General features: G+C 38.1%; 1 pseudogene; it reads left to right on the top strand.

Moving 5' to 3' along the window:
- The first annotated feature begins 1,457 nt into the window (after positions 1 to 1,457).
- On the top strand, positions 1,458 to 8,926 carry LOC138145026 (ubiquitin-conjugating enzyme E2 variant 1-like; annotated as a pseudogene).
- Positions 8,927 to 9,276: the final 350 nt, after the last annotated feature.

Raw genomic sequence — 9,276 nt, 5'->3', positions numbered from 1 at the left:
CACCCCAGAAAATCCAGTATTCATCGGAATTAAAATTAGCTGAAGAAAAGCATCATCAAAACCCTTTTCCCGAAATGTGGACCATCCGCTTTCTTCTTTAGCAGTTCCTATCTTAGCTCCTCTCAATTTCAAAAGAGGCTCTCTCCAGTGCATGTTGAGGCTCTTGGATAGAGTAAATACACCAGGGAGAAAGTATTTCCCTGGCAATGTATTGGAAATATGAGACATTCTGTGTGTACCAGGCCTCCTACACCAAGGCTGGCCTTGTAACTGTCCATTTCATTATCACTACTTAATGTTTCTTCAGAAAAGCACGTTCAGAGACAACTTAAAAATCAACAGATAGATAAGACAGCCTACTCTCCCTTCACATTTCCTCTTGGACTTCTGACGGATATTGTTAGCCACTCTTTCTTCCTTAGTCTGGTGATTGTGGGAAAACAAAAATCCCACCTTCCTACTTTTCTAATCCTCCTACCTTTGCATGCCTTCTGAACTGCATGACATACAATACTATATAATAGCTCAATAACATCCATTTCAGAGAATCAGGGCTTAGTGAGTTTTGAAGAAATTGGAACTCACTATTCATTTGAAATGGGTGCAAGTTAACAAGAATCTGAAGGACAAAGAGGGAACCAGTGCCACTCACTAGAAGTCAGAGGAAGATCGTAAACAACTGAATGGCCTTATTTGAATCAAAATTTGTTGTTGTTCAGTTGGGTCAGACTCTTGGTAACCCCATTTGGGGTTTTCTTGGCAAAGATACTGGAGTGTTTTGCCATGTCCTTCTCCAACTTATTTTATAGATGAGGAAATTGAGACAAACAGGGTTATGTGACTTGCCTAGGGTCACACAGCTAGTAAATATCTGAGCCTGGATGTGAACTCAGGAAGATGAATCTTTCTGACCCCAGGCCTTGCATTCTATTTGCTGAACCACCTAGCAGCACCTTGAAGTAAAATGGAATCATCCATATCTGAGAGTTATAGAATTTTTTTTGAGCAATTGGGGCTAAGTAACTTGCTCAAGGTTACACGTCCAGTTATTTCTGGGTGTGGTTCTGAGTGTCTGAGCCTGGGATTCAATCTCCAGGTCATCCCAACACTGGAGCTGGTGCTCTTACTTGCTGAGCCACCTGGCTGCCCCTAAGCAATTGGGGTTAAGTAACTTGCTCAAGGTTACATGGCCAGGTGTTTCTGGGTGGGTGCTAAGTGTCTGAGCCCGGGATTCGATCTCCAGGTCATCCTAACACTGGAGCCAGTGCTCTTACTCGCTGTGCTACCTGGCTGCCCCGAGTTATAGAATTTTTAGGCTGAGAGGGATCAAGGAGATAATCTAGTCCAAGTCCCTTATTTTATTTTGCTATGCTCAGCCCTCAGGGAAAACAACCAAATCATCAGAACATAAGCTTATATCAGGACTTTAGTTAAAAAAATAGAAAGAAGAATACAAGATGGCGGTGACCACAGGCTCAGGAGTGAAAGTCCCTTGAAATTTCTGACTGTTGGAAGAACTTGAAGAAGGTCAGAAAGGAGTAGGATATGGGACAGTTAGCTGGGGTATTAAAGATGATGAAGATATGACACTTACAAGATGGACAGAAATGATTATTGGGCCTCCAAGAACAATTTGTGAAAACCGAATATATAGTCTTAAAATAGAATGTGGAGAGAGGCAGGCCTGGAAGGCACGGCTGGCAGACGCAGAGGCAGGCCCAAAAGGCGTGGCTGGCAGAGGCGGGCCTGGAAGGGGCCTGATCAACTCGGAGGGCAAGTCAGCCCACCAACCACAAGGGACACTACCAGGCCTATCACCAAAGGGCTGGGACTGGAAAGAGCAAGGTAAGAACCAAATACAGGGGCCCCTGTCCTGGACAGCAAATACTCATGGGGCTACCACTTCATAGCCCAGAAATTAAAAAAAAAAAAAAGCCCCTATCATGACCTCCAAAGACCAAGATGACAGAGTGAACCTCACCTGCTCCAAACCCCGCCTCTGAACCTGAAAACATAGTAACTGTTGCCCCAGGGCAAAACCATCTTCAGTAAAGGCTTGGGATCCCTAGAGGAAGGGCGTGGATAGGGCCCTGCCTCAAAATGGGTAGAAAGCAGACTACAAAGACAAAGACTCTGGAGTCCTACTATCCTCAAAGGGAGGAACCAAACTCAGAGGGAGACAATGTGGATTCCACACCCACAGCTGAAACATCAACAGGGAATGGGTCCCAAGCACAGAAAGTTCTCCTAGATGAGATCAAAAGGAACTTTGAAAACCGAATGAGAGATAGAAGACAAAATGAATAATTCTCTCAAAACCAAAATAGCAGAATTAGAAAAACATTATGATGAAGAAAACATCTCTCTAAAAAGAAAAGTATATGATATGAAAAAGGAGCTCCAAATATTAACCAAGGAAAATGATTTGCTAAAAACTAGAATCAACCAAATTGAAACAAATAACTCTATGATGAACCAAGAATTAGTCAAACAAAACAACAAGAATGAAAAATTAGAAAAAGAGGTAAAGTACCTCAATGGAAAAATAACTGACCTGGAAAACAGATCCAGGAGAGACAATCTGAGAATCATAGGCCTACCAGAAAATCATGATGAAAAAATGAGCCTGGACAACATTCTCCAAGAGTCCGTTAAGATACTAGAACCTGAGGGTAAAATAGAAATCGAAAGAATCCATCAGACACCTGCTGAAAGAGATCCCAAACTGAAAAATCCTCGAAATGTTGTGGTCAAACTCCAGAACCACCAGATAAAAGAGAAAATACTTCAAGCGGCTAGAAAGAAACAATTCAAATATTGAGGGTCCACAGTGAGGATTGCACAGGATTTGGCAGTGTCTAAACTGAAAGATCAGAGGCAGTGGAATACGATTTTCTGGAAGGCAAAAGAGCTCGGGTTACAACCAAGGATCATATACCCAGCAAGACTGAGCATATTCTTCCAGGCAAAGAGATGGTCATCCAACGATATAGCAGAGTTCCAGACTTTCTTGATAAAAAAGCCAGAACTCAATGGAAAATTCAACCTCCAATTACAAGATGCAACAGTGATGTAGAAAGGTAAACAAAGAAAACACACACATACCTGATATCTGATAAGAGCAAACTGGTTATAGACAAGTAGAGGGTATGAGTATAAAATACACAAAATGACAATTAAAAAAAATCTTATTAAGGGCTACAAAGGGACTGCAGTGGAAGAAAGGGAATGAATGAAGTGGAAAAGGGTAAATTATGCCACACAAAGAGGCATAAAAACTGTATAGCAGAGGAAAAGAAGGGAGGGAGATGAGAATCATATGAACTTTTCCCTCATTGGTTCTGGTGCAAGGAGGGAATAACAACCAATTAAACATAGGACTCTATGGAGAAGAAACACAAAAAGTATCATTTTAGAGGGAAAGAGGGGAGGGAGAGGAGCTTCGCATGAGATTTGTTCCTGTCACTCTTTGTGTGAACAAGAAATAACATACTTCATTAAGTATAAAAATATCCTACAGGCAGTAGGAAGGGGAAAGGGCTACAAAAAGGGGGGGGGTGGTTAGTAGGAAGGGAAGAAGTAAGGGGAAAGGGGAAGAAAAGGGAGGGGGGATGATAAGGGAATACTGAGGGAGGCGGTCAAAAGGAAAATTATTAAAGGGGGGAAGGGAGAAGGGAGGAAAAATATGAACATTAACGGGGCAGGAATAGGATGGAGGGAAGGAAACAGATAACAATCATAACTGTAAATGTGAATGGAATGAACTCTCCCATAAAATGGAGACAGATAGCAGAATGGATTAGAAATCATAATCCTACAATATGCTGTTTACAAGAAACACATCTGAAACAGAGGGATACACACAGGGGAAAGGTAAAAGGCTAGAGTAAAATACATCATGCCTCAGCTAAAGTAAAAAAAGCAGGGATAGAAATCCTTATCTCAGATAAAGCAAAAGCAAAAATTGACCTAATTAAAAGAGATAAGGAAGGAAACTATATCCTGTTAAAAGACACCATCGAGAATGAAGCAATATCATTACTTAACATATATGCACCAAGTGATATAGCATCCAAATTCCTAGAGGAGAAGGTAAAGGAATTAGAGGAAGAAATAGACAGCAAAACTATACTAGTGGGAGACCTTAATCTCCTCCTCTCTGAACTTGATAAATCTAACCTCAAAATAAACAAGAAAGAAGTTAAGGAGGTGAACAGGATTTTAGAGAGGATAGGTATGATAGATCTCTGGAGAAAACTGAATGGGGATAAAAAGGAATATACTTTCTTCTCAGCAGTTTATGGCACATACTCAAAAATTGACTGTGTTCCAGGGCATGAAAACCTCACAATTCTATGCAGTAAGGCAGAAATTTTAAATGCATCCTTCTCATATCATGAGGCAATAAAAATTATATGCAATAAAGGGCCATAGGAAGACAGACTAAAAACTAATTGGAAATTAAACAATTTAATCCTAAAGAATGAGTGGGTCAAACAAGAAATTATAGAAACAATCAGTAATTTCATTCAAGAGAATGATAATAATGAGACAACATACCAAAATTTGTGGGACGCATTAAAGGCAGTTCTTAGGGGAAGTTTTATGTCCCTGAGTGCATACATGATTAAATTAGAGAAAAGGGAGGTCAACGAATTGGGCATGCAATTGAAAATCCTAGAAAAGGAACAAATTCAAAATCCCCAATTTAATACTAAATTATAAATATTGAAAACCAAAGGAGAGATTAATAAAATTGAAATTAAGAAAACTATTGAATTAATAAAAAACTAAGAGCTGGTTTTATGAAAAAACAACAAAATTGATAGACCTTTGGTCAAAATGATAAAAAAAAAAGAAAGAAGAAAACCAAATTATGAGTATCAAAAATGAAAAGGGTGAATCTACCTCCAATGAAGAGGAAATCAAAACAATAATTAGGAATTATTTTTTCCAATTGTATGCACATAAATTTGACAATCTTAGGGAAATGGATGAATATTTACAAAAATACAAGTTGCCCAGATTAAGTGAAGAGAAAGTAAATTACTTAAATAACCCCATCTCAGAAAAAGAAATTGAACAAGTCATCAGTCAACTCCCTAGGAAAAAATCTCCAGGGCCAGATGGATTTACTAGTGAATTCTATCAAAGATTTAAAGAACAATTGATTCCAATACTCTACAAATTATTTGGGAAAATTAGTGAAGAAGGAGTCCTACCAAATTCTTTTTATGACACAAATATGGTACTGATACCTAAATCAGGAAGAGATAAAACAGAGAAAGAAAATTATAGACCAATCTCCCTCATGAATATAGATGCAAAAATTCTAAATAAAATTCTAGCAAAAAGACTACAGCAACTTATCTCAAGAATAATACACTTTGATCAGGTAGGATTTATTCCAGTAATGCAAGGATGGTTTAATATTAGGAAAACCATCAGTCTAATTGATCATATCAACAATAAAATTAGCAGAAACCACATGATCATCTTAATAGATGCAGAAAAGGCTATTGACAAAATACAACATCCATTCCTATTAAAAACATTAGAAAGTATAGGAATAAATGGAGCCTTTCTTAAAACAATAGGTAGCATCTATTTAAAGCCATCAGCAAGTATTATATGTAATGGGGAGAAGCTAGAAGCATTTCCCATAAGATCAGGGGTGAAACAAGGGCGCCCACTATCACCCCTCTTATTCAATCTGGTACTAGAAATGTTAGCAGTAGCAATTAGAGAAGAAAAGAAATTAAAGGAATCAAATTAGGCAAATAAGAGACCAAGCTATCACTCTTTGCAGATGATATGATGATTATACTTAGAGAATCCTAGAGAATCAAGTAAAAAACTACTTGAGAAAATAAATAAATTTGGCAAAGTTGCAGGATATAAAATAAACCCACATAAATCCTTGGCATTCCAATGTATTTCAATGAAATTCAACAGCAAGAGATAGAAAGAGAAATCCCATTTAAAGTTACTGTAGACATTATAAAACATTTGGGAATCTACCCGCCAAAACAAACTCAGGACCTATATGACCACAACTACAAAACACTTTTCACACAAATAAATTCAGATCTAACTAATTGGAAAAATATCAATTGCTTGTGGCTGGGTTGAGCTAATATAATAAAAATGACTATTTTACCTAAATTAAATTATATATTTAGTGCCATACCCATTAATTTACCAAAAAACTACTTTATAGAGCTAGAAAAAATAGTAATAAAATTCATTTGGAAGAATAAAGAGTCCCAGAATATCAAGAGAATTAATGAAAAGAAATGCTAGGGAAGGTGGACTAGCTATACCAGATTTCAATCTGTATCATAAAGCAGCAGTCATCAGAACTACTAGGTACTGGCTGAGGAACAGAGGAGTGGATCAATGGAATAGATTAGGCACATGAGATTCAAAAGTCAATGACTAACTATAGTAATCTATTGTTTGATAAACCCCCAGACCCTGGTTTTTGGGATAAGAACTCACTATTTGACAAAAACTGCTGGGAAAACTGGAATATAGTATGGCAGAAACTGGGCATAGACCATTATCTAACACCATATACCAAAATCAAGTCTAAATGGGTGCATGATCTAGGTATAAAGGTTGATACTGTAAGCAGTCTAGTAAAACGAGGAACAGTTTGCCTGTCATATTTGTGGAGAGGGAAAAACTTTATGACTAAACAAGAATTAGTGAACATTATAAAATATAAAATGGATAATTTTGACTACATGAAATTTAAAAGCTTCTGTACAAACAAAGCCAATGTAACCAAGATTAAGAGGGAGGTGGGAAATTGGGAAAGAATCTTTGCAACCTATGTCTCTGACAAAGGACTCATTTCTAAAATATACACATAATTGAGTCAAATCTATAAGAATACAAGTCATTCCCCAATTGATAAATGGTCAAAGGATATGAACAGGCAGTTTTCAGAGAAAGAAATTAAAGATATCTATAAGCACATGAAGAAATGCTCCAATTCACTATTGATTAGAGAAATGCAAATCAAAACAACTCTGAGGTACCACATCTCACCAGTCAGATTGGCTAAGATGACAAAACAGGAAAATGACAAATGCTGGAGAGGATGTGGGCAAATTGTAACACTAATGTATTGCTGGTGGAGTTGTGAACTGATCCAGCCTTTCTGGAGAGCAATCTGGAATTATGCCTAAAGGGCTATAATTTCATATCCTTTAACCCAGCAATACCACTCCTAGGGTTATATCCCAAAGAGATCATAGAAATGGGAGGAAGACCCATATGTACAAAAATGTTTATAGCAGCTCTTTTTGTGGTGGTGTAGCAGCAGGCACCCCAAGCGTCCTCAGGGTTTGCTGCCAGCACAGGTTCTTGGATCTGCTTTGATAAAGGAAAGCAACTCAAAATGGGTTAACAAGCTTACTTTAATCAGTCAGACATATATCATTTACCTTGTTCAGGGGAAAAAGGTCAGCACCCTGAACTTCAAAGTATACAGGCAGAATTATCAAGACAGAAACAGATCAAGTAGACAGATTTCCAAACTGTCCAACCATTACATCCATACCCAGTCAACATCTGGGTTTCAACATCTGGGTTTTTCAAAGCCGGGGGGCTCTGGACAACGGCTTCCCAGAATCCAGATCAAATCACAGAACACTTCTCAAAGTGAGACCCCAAAACAAAGCCTCAAATCAGGGTTTATATTCCCTTCTCCTGGCTCAGAGAATGTAACAACCTTATTGACTCACTGGCCAATCAAGAAGTATCTACTGAAAAACAAGCGTCCCACCCCAGGCTTCAGGTGCACTTTAGCCTAGGGGCAGGGAAGATCTTCCAAATTTGCATTCCCATTACAGGTGGCAAAGAATTGGAAATTAAGGGGGTGCCCATCAATTGGGGAATGGCTGAACAAGTTGTGGTATATGCATGTTATGGAATACTATTGTGCTACAAGAAACGAGGAGCAGAAGGTCTTCATATTTACTTGGAGAGGCTTAAAAGAACTGATGCTGAGTGAGAAGAGTAGAACCAGGAGAAATTTGTACACAATTACAGACACAACGTATGTGTGATGACCAACTTTGATAGACTGGACTCTTCTCAGCAGTGCAGTGATATAAGTCAACCCCAAAAGACTCATGATGGAGAGAAATATGTGCATCCAGAGAAAGAACTAGAAAGAACTGAGTTTATATCCAGGTGGAAGCAAAATTCCTTATCTTTTTCCTTTCTTGTTTGGTTTTATGTCCTCTTTACCATTTTTCATTCCATCTGATACAATCCGTCTTTATAATCTGACTAATGTATAATGTGAAAGTATTTATAGATCCTCTACTTGACTATGTGCCGCCATGGCAGGGAGGGGAGGGAGGGGGACAAAATGTGAAACTCAAGGAATTGTGGAATTGAATCCTGTAAACTAAAAGGAAACAAATCAATTAAAAAAATAGAATGTGGACCAAAATATCCAGAAGCACCCCCATTTGTAATATTTGTAGCAAAAATTAATATGGAGTAAATAGTTCTAATGGAATGGTGGACCCAAAAGTCATATCTGTGATAGCAAAATGGCAAAATTCACATAGCATCAAAGTGATTCTGCAAGGGCTTCAACATCTATTGATGTCTAAATAAAGTATGAAGCTTCCTCAGCCTCCTGAAGGACAATGTAACAGCAATTAATAAAAAAAAAATCTTCCCCCTTTATTCAGTTTTAAGCTGTCTTCATTTTCCACAGTAGTAAGTTTTCTAGATGCATCTTTTAGACTTCAAAGTACTGGAAAGGAAGTTCCCATTTTTTCATTTGAAATATAAGTTGTGCTATAACAAAAAAAATAGAAAGAAAAAGGAAAACAAACAGACCATGTGCCTGGAAGTTGGTGCACATTCAGTTCAATCCTGCAGAAGAGTCCATGTCGGTTAAGATTGATATCCAGAATGATAACCTTGAGGAACTGCCTTTGAATATGATGTTCCCCATTATGGAACACATGACCCTCATCTCTCCACTGTGAAATCCTTCCCTCCCTTAAGAGCTGATTGAGAGGCCACCATACCCATGAAGCCCATCTTGATCTCTCTAGCTACCTTTTCCTGCATTAATTGTTCATGGTACTGTTTGATCGTGTTTATGTAATTCACTTAAAGAGTAACTCACTTCGCTCTTCAGGATAAGCTGTTCACCTGAAATATCTATCATGTTGATTAACTCAGTTTTTGACACTCAACACTTTCTCAATTCCCTCAGTTACCTTTACCCTTTTATTGGAT

Source organism: Petaurus breviceps, unplaced genomic scaffold (assembly GCF_028583685.1).
Source record: "Petaurus breviceps papuanus isolate PSGF00001 unplaced genomic scaffold, PetGlider_PUasm1.0 90723, whole genome shotgun sequence".
NCBI lineage: Eukaryota > Metazoa > Chordata > Mammalia > Diprotodontia > Petauridae > Petaurus > Petaurus breviceps.
The sequence above is the reverse complement of the archived record's forward strand: the minus strand, read 5'-3'. Positions and strand labels throughout refer to the sequence as shown.